The following is a 26,637-nucleotide window of genomic DNA, read 5'->3' as shown; positions in this document are numbered from 1 at the left end:
CAACAGCCCTGCCCACAGCCCAAGCCCTTCCCCCAGCTCCCCCCAGTAGGCTACTGCCCTGGTGGAACTGCATTTCCACCCCCTCCCCCTTGCGCTCGCCTGCTGGGGGCTCCAGGATCCACAGCGCCCTCTGCTGGGGTGGGCAGCAAGGTGCTCCCAAGGTGGAAGAGGGGCATGCCCACTGCTCCTGCTGCGGACACTCTCCTTTCTGCCCCGCTGCCTGGCCCCACTACTTCTTCTGAAGATTGTGCCTAAAGAAGAGAAAGAACAAGAAGGAACTTCAAGGGCTTTTGCATCCCCCCATTTCCAGGGGCTGAGCTGCACTCCTCTGGCCATGGCCATGGCAGCGTCAAGGACCTGCTGGAATCCAGCCCGGCTTTTACCAAAAATTTATTGTGTGACCTTGAGCCCCCTCTCTGGACCTCCTTTCTTTCGTTTGTAAAGTGAGAGGTTTTAAACTAGATCATGTCTAAGGTCTAGTGACGTCTAAATGATAGCGTTCATGGATTTGTCATCTGTTTGTTCATTCATTTGTAGCGCTTATCACATCCCCACATGGTATCTTTTCTGTTTGTTTGCTTCTTGTCTGTCTTGCTCCATGCCAGCTCTATGAGGGAAGGGGTTTTTGGTTGCTTTGTTCCCTGATGTATTCCTGCCACCTACAAGAAGGTATGATAGAGAGAAGGAGCTCATGTTTGACCCTGTCATGGCAGGAAACAGACAACTGCAGGGTGGAACAGCATGATGGGGGCAGCTCCACAAGAGCACAATTTCTAAGTGGTGGACAAGGTAAGAACTGAAAAGCATCCCAGGGCTCAAGACAGGGTGGTGGTGGGGGCGCCAAGAGAGTGTATCGGAGGTGAGCTGTAGGAGGGGGCAATGGGATAGGAGCTGAGGCCTTTGGTAAAGGAAAGCCACTGCCAACCCATGGTCCAGCAGAGAACTGAGGGGGAATAAAGACCCCCACCCGCTTCTAACCTCTGGCTGCAGGGTCCATTGGCTAAATCCAAGCAGAAGCCAGAGAGCAAGAGAGCTCCCTGATGGTCCTTAGCGGTCAGGCTCCGGGGCACAGAGTGGGTGGGAAAGGGTGGACTTGTATATGGGCCAGACAACAGAGGACATTCAGCGCACGCGCAATCAGCATGCACTGAGCACTTGCTCAGGGTCAGAGTTTGTATGTTAGAGACAAAAATGTGACATGAATGTCGGCAGAGCAAGGGCTCTGCCCTGCAGGCCGCACAAACTTGCCTTGACTGGGTCTGGAAGAGCCCTCCTGTCCCCACCCACCCCCGCTTCCCTCTGCCCAAGGGTCTCCCATCTCTATCTGATTTGGGGGCAGCCAGCAGATGAATCACTCTGATTTGCAAAATTACACTGACAAATGGAAATGAGGAAGAGCTGTCAGAGGGAGGCTGAGGGCTGAGAGGAGGGGTGGAGAGGAGGTGGGGGGTTGGAGGGTCCGGGTGACACAAACTGGCCGCAGAGCCACGAATCAGCCCTCAGGCAGGTGACCTTGAAGTTGTGGTTCAGGCTCCAGAGTTTGAAGTGTTTAAATCCCATTCCATCAGTCACTTACTGTGTGATCTGGGGCCCCTGTTCTGTTTCATCATCTAGAAAAACAAGGGGTGGGGGGGAAATAGGGCCTCGGAACTTGGGGGAGATTCAACAAGAATCTGTGCACAGGGCCTAGCCCAGTGTCTGGGCACAGAGCGAACACTATTATTATATTAGAGACAAGGGCCACCCCCCACCCCCCACTATTTCTTTTCTCGCTGGCGAGGGATCTCCACCCCGTCTCCAGCTCCATTTAGTTCTGAATGTTTTAGGTCATTCTATGCCTGGCGTTCCGCCAAGCCTCTGACAAAGACAGGAATTTCTGCTCATTCATCCTAATGCAAGTTCCTGCGTTTATGATAATAGGGGGGAAAATGCATGAAAGGGCTCGCTGCCTGTGGAGGGGAAATCTGCTTAGAATTGAAAATCGGAGTCCTTCGTTGGCCCAGCTCTCTCCCCTCCCCGCCCCCAGCGCTTTGGCAAAGGCTGCCGAAGGGAGGGTGACTGGGAGGAAGAGGAGGGGGAGGAAGGGGTGGGGGAGGAAGAGCGGGCCGCGGCGCGGACCGACGGCCGGGCGGGGGCAGGGGCGAGGCCCTGGCTCGCCGGGGTGAATGGGTTTCAGGGTGGCTGAGGAAGCCTGCCAAAAAGGCCCCGCGAAAAGGCCAGGCCCCGCGAGGCGCTGCGCGGTTTCCATGGCGACATCCGCTGCCGCCTGGGCCTGGCGGGCTGGCTCCTTCCGCGGGGCCGCGTCTGCCTCCACATGGTTACCCAGCTCGCTGAGGGGGAAAGATCTGACCGGTCGCCATGGCCCAGCGCGTCACCAGCCAGTGCCACCATGTTCTAGGCACCGTGCTGCGCTCCCTGGGGGAGACTGCGGGTCCAGCGAGGTGCCGCGCGAACCTCTGGAAGATCGAGCTTCAGCCCGTCCAGCGTGGAGGGAGGGGCTGCCGTGGCACTAGTCCAGCGGGGGACAGGGGACGGGGATGGGGACACGCCAGGCTCTGGGAGGCCCTTCGGTGAGGAACGGTGAGGCCAGATGTGCTAGTGAAAGACGGCTGCGCCTGCGGAGGGCCTCGAGGAGGGTGGAGGAGCGGGCGGAGGTGAGGGGGATGGTGAGGGTTAGATGGATGAGAGGTTAAGGGGGGGTGCCATGCAGCAATCTGGCAGAGGAACAATGGCCTGACCTAGGGCACCAGCAGGAGGTGGGGAGGAGCTCAGAGCTCTTTAAGAAGTCGAAGCGACTCTCTGGGGCTTGGGTGGAAAGGATGATGAAGGGCAGGAGTCTAGGACAGCAGGTGGGTAGGGCTGTGCTCCCAGGACGGAAAATAGGGACAGGAACCTCCCAAAGAGGTTCTCTTCTGTCTTTCATGCCTTTTTTTGTTTGGCCACACCCACAGCATTCGTAAGTTCCCGGGGCCAAGGATTGAACCCATGCCACAGCAGTGACACTGAGCCATCGAGGAACTCCCTTTGTGCCATTCTTGTCTAGATTCTCCCCCACCTCCCAGAGCCCACCAAGGACTAGGGCACAGTGGGCTTGCTTACATTTGATGAAAAGGGAAGCGATAAGAAAGTACTGGGAGTTCCTGTTGTGGCGCAGTGGTTAAGGAATCCAACTAGAAACCATGAGGTTGCAGGTTCGATCCCTGGCCTCGCTCAGTGGGTTGAGGATCCGGCATTGCCGTGAGCTGTGGTGTAGGTCGTAGACACGGCTTGGATCTGGCATTGCTGTGGCTGTGGTGTAGGCTGGCAGCTTCAGCTCCGATTAGACCCCCCAGCCTGGGAACCTCCATATGCCTAAGGTGTGGCCCTAGAAAAGGCAAAAAGACAAAAAAAAAAAAATAGTACTGGAAACAAGAAGTGGGGGCGGGGGTGTTCCACCCAAACATACACTGTCCTCAGATGCCCATGGCCCAAGAGAGCAGGTGCCCAGACAAAGTGGTACTGGTCCCTCACACACAGACGTGCGTTTGTAACCTAGATGCGCCCTTGTTTTGTTTTGTTTTGACCATCTTAGTGTCCAAATCAGGTATTGCAGGTTTATTGCAGTTCTGTTGGTTTGTACTCCCTACAGAGCTTCTTTTACGAGCCCTTGTTTGCTGAGCCATGGCTACTGGGGAGGGTGTTGATTTGCAGGCCCTCCTTGTTTTAAGTAAGCAGATGAGGTGAGTAGATATTGAATGCAGAGGACCTGGCCACACTGGCCACATGCTCCATAGAAGGCATCTCTGGCACTTTCCTTTACACACAAGCCCCACAAGGCTGAGACTGTCTGGAGGTTCTAAGGGGCTCAGTGGACACAGAGCTTCCCAGGGACACAGTACCTGTGTCATTTTTATGGGGGCCCAGCTGGCCAGGGGTACACTTCATTGGCTCCCTCCCACCTCCTCTTGTCTTCCTACTCATAGCTTCTTGATATTTGGTGATAAATTTGGAGTGGGTTGGAATTCCCATGGTAGCTCATCAGTAATGAACACAACTAATATCTATGAGGATGCAAATTTGATCCCTGGCCTTGCTCAGTGGGTTAAGGATCCGGGGTTGCCATGAGCTGCAGCTGGGATCCCATGTTGCTGTGGCTGTGGCTTAGGCCAGCACCTGTAGCTCGGATTCGACCCCTAGCCAGCCTGGGAACTTCCATATGCCGTGGATACCGCCCTAAGAGGACAAAAAAAAAATTTTTAATTGGAGGGGCTAAAGGAGAGTTCATGCATATCCAGGCCTGCCTTGTGTTTATTGACCTCAGATCTCCTCTGACCACTTTCCCTAACACACTACCTCCCTCAAACACTCTTCTCAGGACCCAGTTTCAGTTTCCGTTCTACCCTTACCTCCATCTGTAATTGTTTCGGTGTTTACTTGGTTATGATCGAAGGTTTATTGTGTGAACAGGAACAGTCCTGGAGGCAGGGACTTTTGTCAGTATGGTTCACCACGGAAGTTTCAGTCCCTAGAATGGTTTCAGGCTATCGGAAGGCGCTCAGTTTTTGCTGAAGGAATTTTTAAGTGAATGAGTGAACAGATAAACCCAGGAGAACTGACTGTTTTTTCTTTGATGCATCCTTCCTCTGATGGGGTTCAGGAGGCCCTTGGGTGGTTTCCATGGCCATCTCTGTTTCCAAGGAGGGCTGGATTCCAAACGCCCTTGGACACTGGGCAAGGGTAAGGGCGTTATTTATCATCCAACAGATATTCGCTGTGTGCCTGCAGGTGCCAGCTCAATGTGGGACGCAGCAGGTCCAGCAGGGGGCAAGACAGACTTCCTGTTTTCCGTGTGGTAGGCAGACAATAACATAAATGAATAAGTGAGTGGGGAGTTCCCGTCAGGGCTCAGCGGTAACAAACCTGACTAGTATCCTTGAGGATGCAGGTTTGATTTTTGGCTTCGCTCAGTGGGTTAAGGTTCCAGCGTTGCTGTGAACTCTGGTGTAGGTCACAGATTCGGCTCCTATTCGATCCCTAGCCTGGAAACTTCCATATGCCGCAGGTGTGGCCCTAAAAAGAAAAAACAAGTGAGTGAATAAATACATTGATGCAGGTGAAATGAAAAAAGCCTTATAGCAGAGAATCTAATTAACGTAGGGTGATCAGGGGCGGTGTCTCCAAGAAAGTAACACAGAGAGCTAAGTCCTAAAGGTTGAGGAGGAGCCGGGTCTGTGAAGAGCTAATGCGAGGATGTTCCAGGGAGAGGGACCAGCAAGTGCAAAGGCCCTGAGGCAGGAAAGACTTATTTAGCATGCTCCAGAAGGCCACTGCTCAGGGAGGTGGGGCATAACCTGGTGTTGAAAGGCTCAAGGTGGGGAGTTCCTTTCTTTTTTTAATCGAGGCCCACTGACAACCACTGTCAGGCTTACCCAGGTGAATGGCAGGCTCTGACCCAGGCTCTGGATTCTGGGTGGAGAATGAATTGGAGGTGGGGTGGAAAGCAGGATCCACAAGTGGAGAGCGTGGTGAGGAGGTGGGCGGTAAAGGCAAGCGTGCTGGCCTTAAGGATGGAGAAAAGAGGGCAGAAATGAGACCTGGCTGGGGTGGGGTCAGAGAGAACCCGTTCAGGGTGAGGGCGGAGAGGTAATGCCTGGAGTCTCCAGGATGCCCATCCTCTGGCCTGAGAAATCCAGTCCATCTGTAAAGCACGTCAGAGAAAGACCTGGCATCTACTGGACACATGAGAACCTTTCCTCCAGAGTCTGGCCGGGGTTGGGCAGTAAAAGGATCCAGTCCTGCTGCATGACATGCTGCACGGGGTCGCGGGCAGAGCTGGGAAGCGCTCTGATCCACAGGGCGGCGTGGTTTGGAATCATCTAATCCCCTCCCCAGTTCTGGCATTTGAAAGCCTGCCTGGATCCAGTCGTTGGAGAGACAGCGCCCTACCTCTGAAAGGCCTTCCTGCTTAAGGGGAGCAGCTTCATGGCTCCAGAGGGCAGAACCAGATGATGAGGGGCCCAGGGATGGAGATTCTAGCTCAAGGCAACAAGGAAGAGCTTGCTAGTAACTAGGGCTGGACCTCCCATCACTGGGTGTATTCAAGCAGAGGCTGGCAGGGGGCTGAGGCATCCCCCCTCCCCAGGGGAAGCCAGTCAACAAAGAGGCTGGCTTCCTGCGGCTGTGAGCACCCCTTTTCCCTAGCGGCCCTGCGGCTCAAGAGGACGGCATCTGCCTCCTGCGGCCGCCACAGAGACCCCTCTGCCGGCTGGCTGAAGACCAAGCAACCAAGTCACAGTTAAGCCTGCTCTGCTTGCTCCTGGTTTAACAAGCTCTGTTTCATCCTGTGGCCAGAAGAGTAAACCCCAGTGTGGGCGGAGCTGTGCGGCTGGGCTGACGCTGTGCAGGCCTGTCCAAGGCCTCCCAGCTTTTCAGGAAAGGGCGTCCGTGTGTCTGTGGCACTATTGGAGCCAGGCGTGGCTGCCTGAAACTGCTCCACTCTCAGGCCAGACCCCCGCACGGACACTCCGAGAGTATCAGGGATGTGAGGTGGGGGCTCTCCTGCCTCAGCTGTAGGGGCAGCCTGGGCCTCTTCCCAGCCATGCTCCCCAGCAGAGCCACACCTGCCCCCAGGTGGACAGAACTCTACCCCGAGAAGTCCTCGGGGCCGGGGGCCCGCACAGGCCAGGATGCAGGCTACCTGGTCCCAGCTGTGGCGGAGAGTGGGCTAACACTTCCAGAAAGCTCTGAACTCTGGCGTGCATGATGGCTTTGCTCCAGGGCTGATCTCCGCCACTGTGATGGATCCCTGTGAGCTGCTGGAAGGGAGAGAGTTGGCATCCGGGGGCCGGGGTGTGATGCTTGAGATGAGATCCTTCACCTACAGGTGTCCTCCTTTGCTGATGGGGCTGCAAACTCCTCTTTTGTCAAAATAATGATGAGGAGATGGGGATGGCGGGGATGACGAAGATGACATGGTGGTGCTGATGATGAGAGAAGGCAGGAGGGAGGGTCAGTTGCTGTGCTGCGGCCCCACTAGAGCTGCCATGGAGGTGGAGGACCTGGCTGAGGTGGGCTCTCCATCTCCCTTGCTTTTGGCCCCAAACCTGGGGCCAGTGGGTGTTCCAAGGTCTCATATGGGAGGCCCAGTTGAGAGCTGGGGGAAGGAGGAGGAGGGGGCCTGGCTGGGGGCCGCCCAGCAGGGGTGGGGTGGGGGGCTGGAGGCCTCCTAGCTTTTCCAGCCAGCTGACCTTGTTATTTTTAGCTCTGGACTGCTCCTCCCAAGCCCCCTTCAGCTCTGTTTATCTTGCTTTTGTGTGCCTGTTCCTCTCCAGGAAACTCTGCAGCAGGAGTGGGATAGATGGGGGGAGGGGATGGGGGCGCAGAAAGAAGAGGAGAGATTGGGGGGGGCCAGGCTGGAGGAAGCGCGGTAGCTGCTCCACCACTGCCCCTCCCCTGGGTCCGGAGGCTGCCTTTCTCCTTTCTGCGTTTCTTGGCTTTGGGGCCACTAGGTAGCCCCTCTTCCTTCTCCACCCCCCCCGGAAAAGCCTTCCTTTGTGCTTGTCAATGTCCCCTGCCCCAACCCAGGCCTTGGGCAGCCACATCCTCTCCCCTTTCCTCCCAGGACCTCGGGTGAGGTTAGATGCAGGGTGGGGTGGGAGGAGGGTCAGCCCTCGGACCCCCGAGCCTGAGTCAGGACACACCGCGATCCCTTGAAGGAACCCCTACGTGAGAAGGCAGAGCAGGCGCAGAGGACTGGAGACAGAGCTGGTGTGAGCTGGGACCTCAGTCACATCCTCCGTAAAAGGAGAATGACAGCGGTCCCTCTCCGAGGCAACTGTTTTCAGGACTGCATGAAATGGCCGCTGTGAAGCACTGTGGACACGGGGAAGCTGCCAGCGGTTGGAGGGGGTGGTCAGTCACGTCCCATGGAGCTGCTTGCGAGGCTGACAGGCCTGCGTCTCCTGGAGGCCTTTTAGCAGCCCTTGGACAAAGCCACATCCCTCCCCACAGCCCCCCTTAGTCACCCCCTGGCTGCTGAAGCTCTGGTTACATGGGTGTGTCTGTCACTCACGCACTGGCTCCTCTCCCTTGTCCCCCAGCACAGGGGTGATGGCGGCTGGAGGGACACCTGTTGGCTCCCTGGGCCAGGGGTTGGGGGGGGGGGATCCAGAGGACCGCCTCCTGCCGGCCCCCCGTCACAGACACCAGACCTCAGGGCCAGCAGCAGAGAGGGGGCAGCGGCTGGAGGCGCTGAGGAGTGGGAGAGGCGGGGAGTGTGATGACTTCCTGACGGGGGTGGGCATGTGCCGTCCCTTCCTGTCCTTCTTTTAAGCCCCTTAGAGGGAAAGCCCATTGGCCCTCATGGAGGGCCTGGCGTCATCTGGACGGCCTGGCATCACCTGGAGCTGGCACTCAGCAGAGGCCCTGGGGGTCAGCAGTGAGCCTCGGCAGTCCCGGGGCTGAGGGAGCAGCAGCAGCATTCTGGTCACTGGCTGCGATCAGTGAGTCAGTCGATCAGTGGCTATGCTCCAGGCAGAGTGGTGGCCTTGGAAAACCCTGTGGAAAGTGGGGTGGGCACGCCCAGGCTAGTCCTAGGTAAAGGCAAGAACTCTCTAGGGCGACCACTATCCCTGGGCATGGGCCTGGCACTCTTAGAGGTGGCGAAGAGGCAGCAGCTGCCCTAACCCGGAAAAGGCCTTGACCTTTAGAGAAGGAGACAGAAATAGCTGGGGGAAGACAGAACCTGTGCAGGAGAGATGTCCAGGCCGGGCCGGGCAGGCCAGAACATGAAGAAGGAAGAAAGGACTGATGCTCCAGATACCATGTGGGGCGCTGCAGGGACTTTCACTTATTTCCCACCTCCAGCGTGTGGGATGTGTCTTACCATCTCCATTTCACAGATGAGAACACTGAGGCTCAGAGGGGGGCGTGGGGCCAGGCTGGTGATCAGCAGAGTGCGCATGGAGCCAAGCCCAGCCGGTCTGACAGTCTGCTCCCCTACACCGCCTGCCCCCTGCCCCCATTCCCAATTACTGCTGCCACTGTGGGGTTGGGAACATTCAGCCCAGCTGGCACTCACGCGCTGCTGGTCTGATGTGGGGGAAGAGGAAATCCTCTCAACGAGGCCCCAAAAGGTGAATCTCCACTACTGTCGCTTCTTAGGTCACCCCAGAACCCCCGCACCTTGGCAGCCTGTGACCAGCACTCCTTCGCTTCCCTCCTGACAGAAGAGGGAGGGTCAGCAGTCCTGGCAGGGCCCCAGGAGACCCCTCCCCTGCAGCGGTGGCAAGGGCAGGCTGGGGGCAAGGCCCTCGCTCAAGCCAAGCTGAGGTCCGGGAAGGAAGGGGAGAAGAACAGGCTCTAAATAACGCCGCCTGGCTGGCTCCCCATTCTCCCTCCCCACCAAGAGCGTCCCAGCCTGGGCAGCTCCCAGCTGTTTCTGCTTATCTGAAGCCAGGGAGGCTGGTTGCCTGGATACCAGTGCTTCTGATTAGCAGTTGGGTCCTTCTGGGGCAGGCAGGACTGCAGGCACGGCTGCATCCCCAGCCAGCTGGGCGTGGCAGCCCCAGGCTCTGCTGAACTGGCCCTTGGAAAGGTGGCAAGGGAGGATTTGGGAGGGCATGGGGAATGCTGACAAAAAGATCCCCCCCCCTGTTGCCAGGAGTTGGCTCAAAGCAGTGCTTTAGAGTCAGAGACGTGGGCTTTGCCACTTGCGGACTGGGTGACTTTGAACGCATTAACTTCTCTGAGCCTGTTTCTTCATCTGTGAAGAGGGATAAATATCTCCTGATGCAAAAAGTTGTTTAAAGAGTCAGTGTGGTGGAGTTTCCTTCGTGGTGCAGCGGGAACGAATTCGACTGGAAACCATGAGGTCCCTGGCCTCAGTGTGGGTGAAGGATCCAACGCTGCTGTGAGCTGTTGTGCAGGTCACAGACAAGGCTTGGATCCTGCTCTGCTGTGGTTGTGGTGTAGGTTGGCAGCTGTAGCTCCCATTAGACCCCATATGCCGTGAATGTGGCCTTTAACAAAAATGTGATGCTATTATCTATAAAATCAATAGGTAACAGGGACCAACTGTACAGCACAGGGAAATCTACTCACTGCTGTGTGATAACCTCTATGGGAAAAGTATCCGAAAAGAAATGGATATATGTACGTGTGTAATTGACTCACTTTGTTGTGCACTTGAAACTAACACAGTGTAAGTCAAGTAGATGCCAATTTAAAAAAAACGAAAAGAAAAACGAGTAAAACAATGCTCAGATGACCTTAACCCTTTGCACTCACCTGCCACAGCTGGACCCTTCTGAACCCTGTTGTCTGTCCTTGTCCTCCAGGGAAGCCCTGTGGGGTCACCGAGGCAGGCAGCTGTGGAATCTTGGAGGAGGTGGCACAGATCCTATTTCAGGACAAGGGCCACCACACCTGCCTGGCGTCCCCAGAGCTTAGCGGGGCTGGGGATGGGCCCTGGAATGGAGCAGGAAAGACTGGACAGGAGAAATGCCCCTGGGAGTGGGGCTAACATGGCCAGTGGTGGGAGCGGGGCTGGGGGTGGGCGCGGAGGAGAGCAAAGCCACGGAGCAGAAACTGGACCAACAACACCTGCCCTTCTGCCTCCTTAGATCCAGTGGGCCCCAGAGGACCTTCTCCACTGGAAAGTCAGAGCCCAGGGCTGTGAGCTGGATGGGAGAAATTCGAATCCACTATGCAGAAAGGATTTTCCCAAGCTCACCCCGCAGCTCTCCCGAAACCCTCCATGGAGCCAGGCCCATGGAGTGGGCAGTGGGTCTGGATGAGAAGCAGCAAATGGCTCAAGGGCCCCAGTGCCCCCTGGAGGTGTGTGTGGCCCTCACAGACCCTCTTCTTGACCCTCTCGTCTTAAGAAAAAGACAGAGAAGAAAAGGGATGGCGGGAGGGGCAGGGAGGGGGCACCATTTCACCAGCACCTTTACTCTCTCACCTTCTGAATAGAGCATGAGATCAGCCTGCGCCTGTGCCCGTAGCAAAGTGAAAGGAGCCCATGAATAATGCAGAGAGGAGCGTGGGCGGCTGGAGAATGGTCACCAGTCCATCAAAGTGGGGAATGGGCCTCGAATACGCAGTGGAGGGGAGACTGGACTGAGAGACTCACGGCCTCTCCCCTGGGCGCAGGTCTTGGACGGGCCTCCCTGTGGCACCTGCGGCAGCCCTTGGGGCCAGCAGACCAGGCCCAGGTGCTCCAGTCCTGGCCTTCCGGCTGGTTAGGACAAAAGGATGCAGTCCCTACCTGTCTGTACCTTCCAGCGAGCTGGGTGGAAGGAAGGCTTAGAGATACGCCTCCTCAGGGAAACTAAGGGCGCTTCAGGAGATGCAGGGTCACTCCCAGCAGCCTGGGAATTTGGAGAACCCTAAGGCAGAGGCGTTGCTTAAGAGTCAAAAGAAGAAAGTAAATCCCACAAGGAGGGGTCTAGGGCAGGTCTGGGTGGGAAAGGCTCCCAGCTCTCCTCCCCCCAAAAGGCCATCTTGCCCCAGGAGGCCTCAAAAGTTACACCTCTGGATGGTTTTTCGGAGATCAATAGAAACCTACAGAGGATTTGAATAGGACAGAGATAAGGTAGGATGTGCATGAGTGAATCCACCAGGGCTACTAGGTGGAGCAGCAGGATGGCCAGAAAACCTGGAGACGTGGACAGTATGACGGTGTCGTGTGTCGTCCTGAAAGATTTATCCCACACGCGCCACTGCCTCCGGCCTTGATGGTCATGCTGTGATTTGGGAAAGAGGGACACAGGGGCGAGGGAAGAGTGGACTCGGCAGTGCAGGGCTAGAGGCTGCCATGGCCAGGGGCCTGGGCAGCAGCCAGGGGCAGGGTTCCCGGCGTCAAACGTCCACCCTTGGTGACCAGCACCCTGGATGACTGACTCAATGTGCATGGTAGGGCGAGATCCCAGCTTGGGTCCCTGGGAGCCGGGTGGGCGGGGTTGTATCCAAGAGAGAAGCCCTGAGGCTCTGGCACTGGGAGGGGCAAGAAGATGCCGAGCTTGGGATTCTTGAGGGGTGACCAGCTGGCCTTGGAAGTTAGGTGAGGAGTTTGAGACGGGGTCTTCCTGCCACGATGGGCCCTCTGAGAAGAGACAGGCAGCCCTGCTCCTGCCTCCCCCAGCCCTCGGGAAGAAAGGGGTCAGGGGAGGCGCCATGAAAGTCCTTCCTGGTAATTCTGTCACCCCCAGCTGCCTCCCAGCCAGGAGGGGACTCTCACCCCCTGCCTCACTCCTCCAATTTCTGAAGCCCAGGCACCTCGAGGCCTCTCTTCTCTTGCTGGCAGTCGGGCCCTGGAGCAGCCCCACGAGGCTCTTTCCCAAGGGCAACGCCCCAGAGGAAGGCTTCCTTCTCTGGCTGCAAAGCGCCCTGAGGGGCTCGTGCGCCCTGGCAAGCACTGAGCAGTGCCCTTGGGTGTTGCCCTGGGGTGGGCGGGGTGTTGAGAGCAAGCCCCACCCCAGCCCCTGGGGGGGTGAGTGTTTACTTTCTCTGTTGCCTCCTGGCCCCCCACCCCCACCCTGGGTCTCCTGGGTCTTCTGCTGGCACCCAACCCACACGACAGTGCTAGGAAAGGGTTTCCCATGAACGCGTGCAGGTACACGCAAACCAGCCAATTACAGGAGCAAAAAGAAGCCTGGAGAGAGGGGTAACCAGGAGTGGCCCAAGCCAGGGAAGAGAGGAAGCAGGTTTAGCTGAAATTGGAGGCATTGGGTCTCAAGCAGGCTGTCTGGGGAGGCCCAGAATGCGGGACGGCAGGAAGTTGGGGAGGAAGAGGCCTGGGGCTGGCGGGAGATACAGAGTCCCAGGGACCTGGTGAAGACAGGTGGGTATCAAGTTGGATGGGAAGTAGAGGAAGGCCCATCAGAGCAGGGTCTGGAGAATATGGTGTCATTTCTTCATGTGTGCTTCGTTCACATCCACACCTGCTGGGCCCCAGGGAATGTTCTGAAGGTGCAGAGAAAGTCTAGGACAGTCCTGGTCCTGGAGTAACTCAGGGCTGTGAGGGACAGAGACAGGGCAGGGCCCCGGAAGACAGAGCCCGGATGCAGGCTGGAAGGCTGTGGGTCGGGGGTCCGTGTCCTGGAGATGGTGGATCCAGCTTAATCTGCCTGGAGGGAGAAGAGGCAGACACCTGGGCAGAAGAGCAGACGTAAAGGGCCAGAGGCAGGAGAGAGGCGGGTGCTTCCCAAGACAGAGGTCACAGCAGGCTTGAGAGAGCTATGAGAGAGTGTGTGTGTGTGTGTGTGTGTGTGTGTTTGCACTTGTATGTGCATGTGTGTTGCACGTGAACCTACATGCATAGGACTTTGAGGGGTGAGATACGGCTGCACAAGCAGGTCAGAGCCACCTTGCCAGAGGTCCTGTGCTCTCCGCTGCAGATTTTTGGACCTTTACTGAAGGCCGTGGACCCCTTTAGATGACACGGAGCGGAGCGATGGGTGTAAGATTCGTGTTTCAAGGACCAGTTGGAACTGGGAAGCAACTGGGTAGGTAGCCGCTACAGTGATCCATGCCGGAAATGACGAAGGCCCGAAATGACACTTCACCCTTCTCCAGCCTGTCTGTGCCAGGCTTCGCTCTTCTTTTTACAAAGAGGAATTCACTGACTCATCACAGCAATCCTATAAAGCAGGTCCTATTATCCCTACTTTGCAGGCCAGGTGACTGAGGCCTGGGGTGGTGAAGCAGCATTCGCAGGTCCCCCCCATGGGAGCAGGGAAGCCAGTCTGGCCCCAGAGTTGGCACTGAAGGGAAAAGGCCCAGCGGTCAGGATGGTGTAGACGGGGCTGGCAGGATGTCAAGGAGGAAGAACTGGGGGAAAGGCTAACAGGAAAGCTTTTCGGGGCTGTGGAAGTAAGCAGTACACTAGGCCAAACAGTCGTAGGCACCAGGCGCCTGTAAATATAGCCTTATTTAGACATAGGGTCTTTGCAGATATGATCAAGCTAAGATGAGGTCCCACTAGAGCAGTGTGGTCCCTAAGTCCAAAGACTGTATCCTTATAAGAAGGAGGAAATCTGGATGCGGGCTCAGAGGGACCCACAGGGGGAAGCCATGCGACGATGGAGGCAGAGATAGGAGCAATCGGTCCACAAGCCACGGAACCACAAGGCTTGGTCGCAAACACCAGCAGCTGGAAGAGGCTAGGAAGGATTCTTCCCTAGAGCCTTCTGAGGGAGCGTGGCCCTGCTGACGCCTTTGTTTCAGACGTCGGGCCCCAGGCTGGGAGAGAATACACGTCTGCCGTGTTAAGCCGCCCAGCTTGTGGTAATTTGTCACGGCAGCCCCATGAAACAAACATACTCTCCCACTTCAAAGAAACTGAGAGGAGGATGTTAGTGTATCCAACCTGGTTAGGTGACACTTAAAACACAGGTGGAGGAGTTCCCATTGTGGCACAGCGGAAACAAATCCAACTAGGAACCATGACATTGAGGGTTCGATCCCTGGCCTCGCTCAGTGGGTTAAGGAGCCGGCGTTGCCGTGCACTGTAGTGTAGGTTGCAGACACGGCTCGGATCTGGTGTTGCTGTGGCCGTGGCGTAAGCCAGCAGCTACAGCTCTGATTAGACCCCTAACCTGGGACCCTCCACATGCTGTGGGTGTGGCCCTAAAAAGACAAAAAATAAAATAAAATAAAACCCAGGTGGAAAAGGCAGGCATGATCCTTTAGGTGAGCCTTAAAAGAAGACTGTTGAGCTGGTCTGGGAAGCCCTCAGAAATGACATTCCAACTGAGTAATTATGAAAGGTCCTGATGGAAGGAGAAGGGGAGGGGCCCGAGAGATGAAGTGCGGCATCGCAGAGCTGGCAGATGAGCTCAGACTGGAGAAGGACACATTCAAAGCTGGAGGAAGGGCACAGAACCAAGGGCAAGAATAAAGGAGCATCTGAGATGGCAAGAATAGAACCCAGCCCGCGGCACCCACGTGGGGCTGAGGCTTGCAGACAGGGCCAAGAGCAAAACAGTGTGTTAGAAGGTGGGAGGGAAGTTTTAACATTTTGCTAGAATCAGGAAAACCTGCTGGGGGTGAGGGCTAATTTAGCCTTCACGGATGACATATATACCCAGATGCTATTTGTCATTGATCTTCTCTGTAAAGATAATGGAAGGGAAAGCACAGGGTTATTATTATTATTTTTTTAATGGAAAGAATAGTACAAATATTAGAGAAACTGAAACCCGGGACTGGGGCGAGGAGATGTCTGTTAAGGAGGCGAGGACCCCATCACAGGAGGCATTCAAGCAGAGGGTGGAGAAACCTCTCATCAGGGGTGTGGTAGAGGCGATTTCTCTGAGACCTTAGAGTGGACACAACCCATCACTCGTTTCCAGGCCCTCTGACCCTTGGTCCCCCTGCACTATAGTGAAGGGAAGCGGGACAATACCCTAGAGGCCCTCTTGCTTGGCTTTGGTGAGGAGGCAGCAGAAACACAGCGCTGCTCCAGGGCCTTGGCTCAGACTGATTCGTACCGGGCAAATCAGAACCTTGTTACATGGTGGTTTTCTTTCTTTTTTTTTTTTTTTTTGTCTTTTTGCCATTTCTTGGGCCGCTCCCGCGGCATATGGAGGTTCCCAGGCTAGGGGTCTAATCGGAGCTGCAGCTGCCAGCCTATGCCAGAGCCACAGCAACGCAGGATCCGAGCCGCATCTGTGACCTACACCACAGCTCACGGCAACGCTGGATCCTAAACCCACTGAGCAAGGCCAGGGATCGAACCCGCAACCTCATGGTTCCTAGTCAGATTCATTAACCACTGCTCCACGACGGGAACTCCTGGTGATTTTCTTGCTATGAAGGTTCTGTGACCTTAAAAGTACAGAACTAACTTGTCAGTTTTGTCAGTTACCAAGCACTGAATACAACCCCCATCATGAAAAATCCGGACCCTCCCCCAGTTCATGCCCCCCTCCCTCGCTTCAGCGCCTCCCCATTCACAGTGGCCTCACAGAAGGGCACGGAGGAACAAGGTGAGGCCCTCTCCTGGTGGCAGCCGGCCGGTGGCAGGGAGACAGGGAGAGCGGGTCCCCTCCTTCTCGGGTTTTCCCTCCCTCCTCGCCTCTCCTCTTTGTTCTCCTCTCCTCCCTCTCTCTCTGGCTTGAAGGCTGGCAGGATCAGCTGCCGGCAAGAGCCAGGGCGAGCCCTCGCCTCCTCTGCCGTCTGTCTGTCCATCACATGGGGGAGAACATCTCATGGTGTCTCACCCTTGCCACCCCGGGTGCTCGGATTTCCGAGGCGCCTGGATCCACTCCCAGTGTGTTGACTTGACTGCAGGTGGGGGAAGGAGCCAGAGAGGGTGCCCTTGGCTGAGGACAAGAATCTGCATGACACTTCCTTTAACCTTGAGAAGGCCTTCCGCCCACCCTGTGTGGGGGAGCTGGAACTTGCCCCCTTGGCACCGTCAGCCCCCTGCCGTTGTCACACGTGCTCTGGCACAGCAGAGCCAAATTCCTTGTCTAAGGCCTGAGAGACAGGCTGGGGACAGGCTGTGGGCAGAGGGTGTCAGTGCCCACCTTGGGCTGAAATACAGAGGGGCGAGGCCCACCTGGGCTGCTGCTGTGTGTCCTGGGCCTCACAGCCCCACGGCTGTCACATCAATACACGCAGATGCCAGAGTCCCAGTCGCCAGCCCTTACCTGAGGTGACAGCCTTTCCCTTCTGCTCTGACTTGAGATCCCTGGCACCTGTTTCTGAGCGGCCTCACCAACCTGGGCCCCAGCATGTGATACGAGAGGCCGGGTCAGACAGCCATGCCGCCACCTGCTCCAGCCTTTAGGGAGAAGAGCCTCCGACTTGGCTGCAATCTCTGGCTTCTTTCAAGTTCTCTTCCTTTTTTTCTCCCAGATCAAACAAACTAGTTGTTTATTCTTTTTACACATTTAATGCATGTCGGCTGAAGAAAAGTAGCAAAAAGGCTATAATAAGAATCACCAGGAGTTCTCTTGTGGCTCAGCGGGCTAAGGATCCGGCGTTGTCACTGAAGCGGTTTGGGTCATTGCTGTGGCATGGGTGCGATCCCTGGCCTGGGGAGCTTCCACATGCCAAGGGTGCAGCCAAAAAAAAAAAAAAAAAAAAAAAATTTACCAGCACCTAATAGAACAGTCACCGTGAACATTCTGGTATATAGTATTTTTTCTCTCTCCCCTGACACTGAGGGTTCATCAGTGACAAATGAGGCAGGACTCCTACCCTTTAGGAGCTTACATGTCAGTGGGAAAAATGACCCATAACCTGTACAAATCTGCTGAATACCCCCGTGTGCTCCCTCTCTCCTCTGCCTGCATCTCCACCGCCATTGATCCCGCCCCCCCGCCCTGGAGAATCCTTCCTTTTATTTTGCACGTCTCTGCTGTGGCAGGAAGAGGCTTCCTGTGTAACATGAAGTGCTCGACTAGCACCTAGGCTTTGTCCTGGGCAGGGAGAAGGCAGCCCCCATCCCATCAGCGGCAAGATTTGCCTGGCTCCTCAGGGCTGCTTGTGCCCTTTGCCTGAGATCTGAATAGCCACATCCCAGCATGTGGAAGAAGGGCCCCTGCAGATGCCACCTTCTCCTCGTCCCGGGGCCCAGTCACAGGGGTGAGCCTACATGGCGCTGGCCCAGCCAGGGGCCAAGACCCAGATGGCCCCCGTGGCACTGGGGCCCCCCGTTGCTCTTTCTTGCCTCCCAAGTGGCGTGAAGGAGAAGCAGGGGGTGATGAGGTGATGAGGAAGGCAGGGAAAGTGAGAGGGGAGGGAAGAGACAAGAACCAGCCTTGTTGCCATAGCAACCACACATGTGAGCCAGCTGCTGTTGCCATGGAAACAAGGGGAGCCTGCTCAGAGGCTGTGCTATCTCAGGGGAGACACAATTTTTGACAAAAAAATACCCTTTGATAAAAATAAAGAAAAAATAATGAAAGCCACCCTCTCTGGGATTCAGGGGCACTGCCGAATGAGGTGACAAAGAAAAAGAGGAGGCTGGGCTGTGGGGGAGGAGGTTGCAGGCCAGGCACTTCTGCCAGCTGCAGAGAGTTGCCGAGTCAGTGTTTTAGAGCCAAGGGGGCCTCGGAGATCACCCCCACTTGATGGATGAGGGAGGGAGGCCCGGGGCGGGAGGCAGGTGGCTCACTCAGGGTTCCGGGGCTTGAGGAAGCAGCTCGGGAAAAACCAGAGGGCTCTCTGGGAAAGGCAAGGGACACGCTGGTTCTAAGGGGTCGCTGAGTGCAGGCTTCAGGATTCCTCCTGAGCCAGTGTGTGGAAATTGGGGAGGAAGAGAGAGACAAATGACCAAGCTGAAGCCCCTTTTGCTGGGATAGGGAGTGAGGTGGGCATTCTGACCTCTTCCTTCCTCTCCCTTTACCCCATCCCCTGCTAAGCTTGGCTTCCCAGGGTTTGGGCTTTGTCTCAGGAGACCAAGTCCAGGTGAATCCCCACGAGCAGGGCTGGCGAGAAGCTGCCAGCCAGAGACCACAAGGGAGCCTCCCAGTCTAAAAACAGGAGGGGAGAAAGGGTGGAAACGCCCAGAGAAGGCTGTGCTGTCTTCTCCAGGGAAAGCCTCATCAGTGTGATGGAGGCAGGGTAGGGTAGCACGTTCACGGGGCACTTGGTTCAAGACTAAATGCTCTTGGTAGGGGTCAAGTCCAGGAGAGATCAATCAAGACACAGTTAATGCAGGAAGTGAGGGCTTTAAAAAAAAAAAAATCAGGGCTTTAATACAAGAGTTTCTCAACTGCAGGGTCCTTGTAGTTCAGCTGGGCACTTGGCCAGACAGGGAGGCAGAGGGTGGGCCCTGCGCACCCTCCCATTTCACCCGGAACATCTCTGCTTCTCTCTCTTTTACACGTTTCTTTTTTCACACAGCACTTTTGTAAATGTCATCTCCTGTGTCCCCCTCTGACAACACCGAGAAGAGGATGTGCCTATCCCCACTGCAAAGAGGAAGATACAGTCGCAGAGAGGTTAAGCCCCTTGCCCAAGGTCACACAGCTCACAGCCGCTGAGCAAGAATTCAAGTGCCAGCTTTAGAAAAGGAGGCCAAGCCTGTTCCCCAGGAAGGGGAGATGACACACAACCGGAGGCCCGCTCCTGTTCAGGTGTTCAGGGTCCCCCCCGCCCCCACCTCTCCTGGAAATGAACAGAGGTGTGACCAGAGGCTGCCCCAGGGCCCATGGCGGTCCAAGGATGGCCCATGCCAGGGACACCTTTGGGGGAAGTGATCCTGCCACCTCTTTGGGAGTTCCCTCTTCCCTCTCCTTGGGGGCTTTGTGGGACCTCAGCTGGGGGCCAGAGGGAAGGTGGGGGCCTGGGAGGGTGTGACTCTGCCCTCACCTTCCAGGAGTACATCCTGCCTCCTGATAGCTGCCCTTCACAGCTCCCCCCTCCAGCCTCCAAGGCAGAGACCACGTGGGGCAGTTGCCACGGCAACTGCGGAGTTCTATTTGCAAGCAGGCTGGGTGTAATCTGAGCTGGCTGGGGGAAGGGTACCGGGCTGGGTACCGAGGTGGGGCAGCTACACCTGTTTGGCTATTGTCTTCCTGGCTCACCTTTCTCACCAGAAACTGCCTGTTGTTGTAAAGTTTCACCACCCCCTCTCTCCCTAAATTCCCTGCCTCCCCGCGGCCCCAGGACCACTGCCCTCTCTCCCCAGCCCGTTGGTAATCTCAGGCAGTAGTCCCGCAGGCCCTGTCCTGATTCCCCAGAGGAGCCGATTATCCCCGTTACACAACACAGGGTGGCAAAAACCCAGGAGAGATCATTTTTGCCACGCAAGGGGCGGGATGGAACCTTGGGAATTATCAGGATTACAGGGTGTGTGCGTGCGGGAAGGAGGGGAGAGCGGGGGGGACCTGGTGCTCCAGAGAGGGGAATGGGGACCCTATCCCCTGCTCCCCACCTGGTTCAATAGCAAGGATGCTGACAGGCCAGCCACGGGGCTGTGCTCTGACTCAGGAAACGGGGAAGGCTCTGAGTCTGACCCAAGGTGGAGAAGTGGCCTCGATTAGAATTTCCCCTTAGCCACACCCAGGGCCTCACTGTCCCCTGCTCAGTGCCTGGTTTAGGAGGCTGCCCTCTGGTCTGCCGGTCTGCCAGCTGTCTGTCACTCTGCTCTGCTGCCCACCCCCACCCCAAATGACAGTAGAGGTGTGAAGAATTTTGCTTCTCCACTTTGCTGTGTGATTTGGGGCAAATTGCTTAGCCTCGCTGAACTTCAACTTCCATCCACAGAGATTAAAAAAAAAAAATAACTGCCTCATAGCGTTGCTGGGGATTAAACCAGACAATGCATTCAAAGTGCTTAGCATAGCGCCTGGTGTCAACAAAAATAGAAGTATGATTACTATTATTATCCATCCCTCAACACCCAGAACAAGCCCCATCTCCTCCACGAAGCCTTCTTTCTGGAAGGAGAGAAAATTGGTGCTTGGGTAGGAGCAGCCACGGAGCGCCAGGCTCTTCCTCTGAGCTCTCTCTTTGCATCCTGGGGAGGGGATGCTCTTCACTGTCCCCACTGTGCAGAGGCGGACGCTGAGGTGCAGGCAGTATCTTGCTCAAGGTCATTGGCTGTTAAGAAGTAGGGGTCAACATTTGAGGTCCACCTGTCTGGTTCAAAGCCTCATGCTTTTTCTACCACGTGCCCCTCATCCGTGGAATTACCCTCCCCCAGCCATTTCCTTCCAGTTTGAAGCGGGTTATTACTGCTACTGATGACTTTCTGGCTGCCTGGACTCCCTACACCAGGCAGAGTAAGGAGGTAAGCAGTTAACGGGGAGGGTCAGGAGTCAGACAGTCCTGGCAGGGAGCTGGGAGCCAGGCAGGGTGTTTGTAAGAAGCAGGTGGCCTGGCACAGGAACCCCCAGGTCTGGAGAGGGTTCCAAGGGCCAGAGGGGTTGTCTGGACCCGAGACAGACTCTCCCCAACACAACTCTGATTTTCTGCTCGGCTCTGACCTTGGTTTCTGGACCCCCATCTCTCCAGCTGGGGCTGGGGAGGGCTTGATGACCTTGACCTGGCTTTGTAGGTTCGGGGATTCAAAGTGTCTCCTTTAAGTGAAGAAGAGAGAGAGAAGGTGGAGGATAAGGGGCGATAGAAAGGAGAAACAGGAGGAAAGGAGGAGGAGGGAGGAAGTAGAGAGCGGAGGGAAGAGAAGCTGCTAGAGGAGAGGGCGGAGGGAAGGACACAGGGGAGGGAGGGAGGGGGAGGGGAGGACTGGCTGCCAAGAGTGATGCTGAGCTTGGAGGAAGAAGAAAGGATGAGAAAGCAAGAAATCGGCTTCAAGGGAAGGATGAAAGGGGGAGGGAACTGAGAAAGGGTGAGAAAATGAGTGAGGGAGAGAGAAGGCTGGGGAAACGGAAAAGAAAGGATGAGGAGAGGCCACGGGGAAAGAGGAACAAAGAGGAGATTGAGCAGCTGCCCCGCCCGCCCTCCCCCCCTCCCCCCCTCCCCCCTTCCCGCCACGTGAAGGCCTCCGAGGGCCAAGCGAGGCTGAATGGACGGGGAACCAGCTGTACACAGGCACCAAATCCTTTCTGGCTCAGCAGTTTCCACGGGGAGGATGCCGCAGTTCCCACAGCATCCTCCACAGTCGGCTCCTTTTCTGGAGCAGCACCTTCTCTGGGGTCCCAGTGACCTCTCAGGCCTTTTTGGCTGGTGCCTGTCCTCAGAGTTCTTCCAGGTGCACTGGCCCGGACAAGCCTTCTAGAACCTTCTAAAGAGGCAGAAACCAGTTGCTGCTTGGAGGGCGGGGAGTGGGGTGGGAGGCAGGTGTACATGCAGCCTAAGGAATTCCCCCTTCTCTCACTGCTGAAACCTGATTCCTTTCTCAGGAGGCAGTGCCCAGCGACTGGCTCCACTTTCATAAAAGAACTGAAATGTACTGAGATCGTCACAGGAGCTCAGCATGTTATGTGTTTTATCTCATCCAGTGCTCACAGCCACCCTAAGAGGTCCGTACTCTTATAGTTTTCATTTTCCAGAAGGGGAAGGAGCGCTAAGGAGGTCTGGTTATTTGCCCAGCTCACATAGGGAGTCACCTGGGGGTCTAACTGGTGGGCACGGAGATTGTGGCCCTCCTGGGGTTTACATCCAGAGCAGGAGCTGAGGCTGGATGTTGTCGGTATGGGCTGGGCAGCTCTGAGGGGCCACGGAAGAGCTAATAGTCTGTGATGGTTCAGGCAGGTCTCTGAAATCTGTTTCCCCATCTCACATCACTCTTGCTGTGGGGATGTGTTGGGGAGGAGCTGGCCAGAGAAGCCAGGGTGCAGAGTCAGTGAGACACTCTGGGAGGGTGGGTGTCCACATGCAGGGAGAAGAGCTGGCCCGTGGAAGGAAAGCTTGTCAACGGCGGCATTTCCCTCCCATCAGCGTCTCCAGGGGCGGCCAGGTGGGTGGTAACAGGGCTCTGCTCTCATGGGGCTTCCATGAAGCTTTCTCTAAAGGCTTGGATCTGTGGGCACGCACGCACATGTGCGCGTGCGCGCGCGCGCGCGCACACACACACACACACCCGCGCACGCCATTCTTATCTTCGTAGCCACCTTCCATGGCACATAAAGTATGCCTGGCTTTATTTTATGAAGCTGGAGGAAGCCAAGGTCACTCAACTGGCGGCAGGGAGAGCAGTTACCTCCCGGAGGCAAGGGCAGTATGAAGTTTCTGCCCTCAGGGCACCGTGTGGACTCTCAGGGAAACAGCAGGCACTCAGCACCTGCTCTATTCCCGGGCCCCACCCCATTTCCCACCTCCACAAGGCCCAGCGGTCATTGCCAAGACCCTACCCATACCACTGCTCCCTTGGCACCGTCTGGCCGCCTCTCTCAGCCCCTCTCCAGCCTGAGTGAGGAGCTGTGCCTGCACCTTTCCTGCCCCAGGACCGCTATAGATTCCTCTGTCACCTGCAGTCAGGGTCTACATTAGAGGGTGAGTTCGGAAAAGGGCTTCCCCTCCTACCCCCCGCCACCCCCGCCCAGATGGCAGCTCTCCTTCCCCAGGGACCAGGGATGCAGCCGCTCTGGTAGCCTGGTTTCCATGGCAATGGCCCTCCCTTAGATTTCCATGGGGGCGATGAGGAAGGATGACAAGGAGGGTGTGTGTGCGCCTGGGTGTGTCCATTTTCAGCTCCAGGTGAGGGGGCCTCAGGGAGTGGGACCCCCTCCTCCTAGGGTGGGGTTGGTCTTTCCTCCCAGCTCATCGCCAGCCAGCTCAGGGGCATCCTGGTGGAAGGGAAGGTTACCTGACAAATAGAGAGACACTGGAGTGAAGAAAGATGCCCCAGAAGGAAAACTGCAGTGGGGGGGGGTGGGTAGAATGGGCATCAGCAGAGCCATCAAAGGAGGAAGACCTGGTGGGGGTGGGGTGGAGGGAGCCAGGGCAGCAGAGAGGGCACAGTGACGGATCCAGAGCCTTCGAGGGGGAGACCCAGGAAGGGGTGGGCCCCTCCTTCCTGCGATCCACACCCCCTTCGGGGGTCTCCCGCTGCGCTTCCCCAGCCGAGAGAAGGCCCCTCTGCTCCTCCAACATGATCTGTAATTTCCGGCAGACATTTGAGGTCCCTGACATCTGCATAATGTGGGCCAGTCTCTTAGCAACGGGGAACAGCTGTCTGGCATTTCCAAGATTAAACTGTAACTATACACGGTCCTTGCCAGGGGAGGGGGAGGGAGAAGGGGATAAACACTGCCTCCTGGCATTTTCAAACTCATTTAGCTTTTATTCATTTCCTGCCTCCAGTAAAGAGGCCAGGGATTCAGGCTGGGCCAGGCTGTTCCTGCCCCTGCTTCCACCGCCGCTGCTGAGGTTGCAGATGGCTTTTCACCCAGATCTGATTTGCTTGGGAGGGGAGAGGGAGCAGGGACAGCACCAGGCTTTTTTGTTTTTATTGTATTTAGTTTTTGTAGGTGCAGTGATCCTGGCACACGCAGGGTAGGTGAAGCCTGGGAAGAAAGAAGGGCTGTGTGGTCTGTCCGTTAAAGCCCCCGAGGCGGCTCCAGCCGGGTTTCATTCCATCCAGCTCCATTGCTAATAGCTGCGTGACCTTGGGCCAAATCCCTTTACCTGTCTACACCTCCATCTCCCCATCTGTAAACGGAGATAATTCTACCACTCCAAGGGCTGCTGGGTAGATAAAATGAACACGCACTCAGGCAATAGAGCCGTGATTAATCTTGGTGCTTCTCTTCCTCTGCTCACCCTCCGCCCGCCCTTCATCTGTGTTCGCAACCTCGGGCTCTGCTAAGGGGCAGAGGGAGATACCGTGGAGCCACCACTTGAACTCGTGTTCCCTGGAGCCCCAGGCAATGACACTTTAGCCCCCTCAGGACTTAAGCCCAACTCAGCAGTCCCCAGTAGGGCCCTTGGCAGCCAGACAGGAGGCATCCTCAACCCCCAGCCTCCTTGGGCCCCGGCAGCTCCTGGTCCCAACCTCTCCACCGCCGGTTCCTGCCATCTGGCTGCAGTTCTTGAACTCGAGAGTGCGGTGTTTTGGTTTTGCAGCAAGAAGGAAAAATAAAAGGGCGGGTGTGGGGCGGGACAGAATGGGCGAGGAGAGGAGAGGGAGGAGGAGGGAAAAACCCTTGAGCGGCCTGTGCTGGCCAGTTCCAGGAATGTGTGCTGGGACATCGGTGCCAAAGCAGTGACCCAGGCGAGGCGGCCAGGCCGGGGGAGGGGGAGGCCGGCTCCGGGGTGAGAGCTCTCCGCCTCCCACGGCCGCCTCTGCTGACTCATCGCAGCTCCAGTTGGCAGGAGCCTTTTCTGGGGATGGCTGTTGCTAAGATTCCTCGGAGATGACTGATTGCTTCTCCTTGAGCTTGGTGAAAACATGTTTGGGGACTGCACGCAAACACATGTACCCACTCCTGTGAATACCTGCACAGGTGGGTTTTGTGCCTAAATGTGTGTCTGCACACAGAGCACCGAACACGTGTGCACTGCTCCCCTGGCCTTCGTAACCCTTCGGTACCCACACTGCACACATGTGTGGACCAGCCCCCCCCCCCCCCCCCCCCCCGCCCACACACACACCAGGAGGGCGGAGACACGCCAGGTTTTCTGGGCCAGTAACTCAGGCCGTGGACTCAGGCCGTGGGGAAACCGCCAGTGTCTGGGCCTGCTTTAATCTCAAGGAGTTTTCAGGTTGCCTTGAAACATTCTTGGCCTCTGTCCCTCCACCCCCCTCCGTTTCTCCGCTGCCTTCATTCTGCTGGAATGATCTAATCTTCCCTTCTTCCTCCGCCTGCCAGGTTTTTGATGTCTGCTGTTCCAGGCACTCAGCTGGGAGCTGGAATGCTCTAAGCTGGATTCCGGGCCTGGACCTGATGCCCCAGGGGGCTCCTGGGGTGGGGGTGGGGGCTCAGAGGTTCTATTTCCCTTGGAGAGAGGGGACCACAGTGAGGACTCATGGATGGAAAGCTCTGGGCCTTTCTCTGGGCTCCTCTGCCGACAGGAATCTGGGAAACATTTGTTCCCGCTCTGTGCCAGGCCCAGAGCCTTGGCTAGGGTGGCCCAAGGGCTCAGGGCTCAGCGTGCAGCCCTGGACGCCTGGCCTCTGGTTGTCAGCCCTGTGCGTGAGCTTGGTCACACTGGGCTCTTGCTGCCTTGGTTTCCCCACCCGCTGGGCTGAAATTGGACTCCTTGCTGAGGCTGCCAGGGTTTTACTGCTACAGGGCTTGGCAGGCGCTTGGGCACCAGGCAAGGTTGTTTGTCACGGGTTCTCGCGGGGGCGGAGGGGCAGACGGCCCTGTGCCAGCACAGAGCCCACGTGCTTCCTCTCGCCAGCCCTGCCAGGCTCTCAAGTATGGCTTCTTTACAGGGACCCACCCAGGGGGCCAGATCCCACGAGCAAGAGCTCTCTGCCATGATTCAGCGGCGGTTGCTAAGGAAGGCCGGGTACCCTGCCTCGAGGGATGAGCGGTGGCCAGCCCGGATTAGCAGGCTCGGCGAGGCGCCCACCAGCCACAAGAAAAATATTCGTCTGGGCTCAGGGTCCTTAGACCTAAAATGCAGACAAGGCCGGCTCCACGGTTCCTGATGGTTTTGACATGCAACGATGCAGGGCAGGGGTGGAAATTAAGAGAGTAGAGCAAATGACAAAAATTAAAATGAGCTGAACAAAGAGACCACTTTCTGTGCGCATGTCAACAGCTAGTGTAAGCTCCAGACTGCAGAAACCCTCTACTGAACGTGCATTTTGTACAGCGCTGCATGAGTCCGACAGAGTCAACAAGCCCAGGACAGGAGAATACACGGCCTCGGGTTCTGAGGACACCAGCCTCCCCACTCGGGGTGCATCGGTCTGTCGCCTAATGCTCCTGGCCCGCCCCTGCCCCCCGACTCCAGCCAAGGGACAAAGCTGGCACCCAGCCACCTGCCTGCTCTCCTTACTTTCACCAGGAGGTGGCTAGAGCTTCTATGTGTGTTGTCTGCGGCTCAGGTTTGGGAATTATAAGGTAAATCAGTAAAAAGGAAGCTTGTGAGCTGGGAAGCCCAGAGGTTTGAGCTCTGAGCCCCAAGCCGCAGCCTCTGGCGAGGCGGGCTTGCTGGAATCCTGCTGGCCAGCAGAGAATAATTGCAACAACGCAGCTCGATTCAGCTCTTCCTGCATGCCAGGCAGCTTTCTACATCTGTGGCATTTCTCCATCTGATTTTCACAACAGCCCAGTGAGGTAG

At 56.6% G+C, this 26,637-nt stretch overlaps 1 long non-coding RNA gene across 1 annotated transcript in view; it reads left to right on the top strand.

Annotated features, from left to right (window-relative positions):
* The first annotated feature begins 478 nt into the window (after positions 1-478).
* LOC146401856 (uncharacterized) overlaps positions 479-26,637 on the top strand; it is a 31,205-nt gene continuing 5,046 nt past the window's right edge. The window contains exons 1-2 of the long non-coding RNA XR_014809332.1: positions 479-789; positions 25,781-26,417. This is a non-coding gene — a long non-coding RNA (uncharacterized LOC146401856). The remainder of the gene's footprint in view (positions 790-25,780; positions 26,418-26,637) is intronic.

This window comes from Sus scrofa, chromosome 7 (assembly GCF_054392235.1).
Source record: "Sus scrofa isolate SSC_HxYL_T2T_F1_AM1 chromosome 7, Sscrofa_HxYL_maternal_Yorkshire_Landrace_v2.0, whole genome shotgun sequence".
Classification (NCBI taxonomy): domain Eukaryota; kingdom Metazoa; phylum Chordata; class Mammalia; order Artiodactyla; family Suidae; genus Sus; species Sus scrofa.
This window is presented reverse-complemented; position numbering and strand designations above follow the sequence as displayed.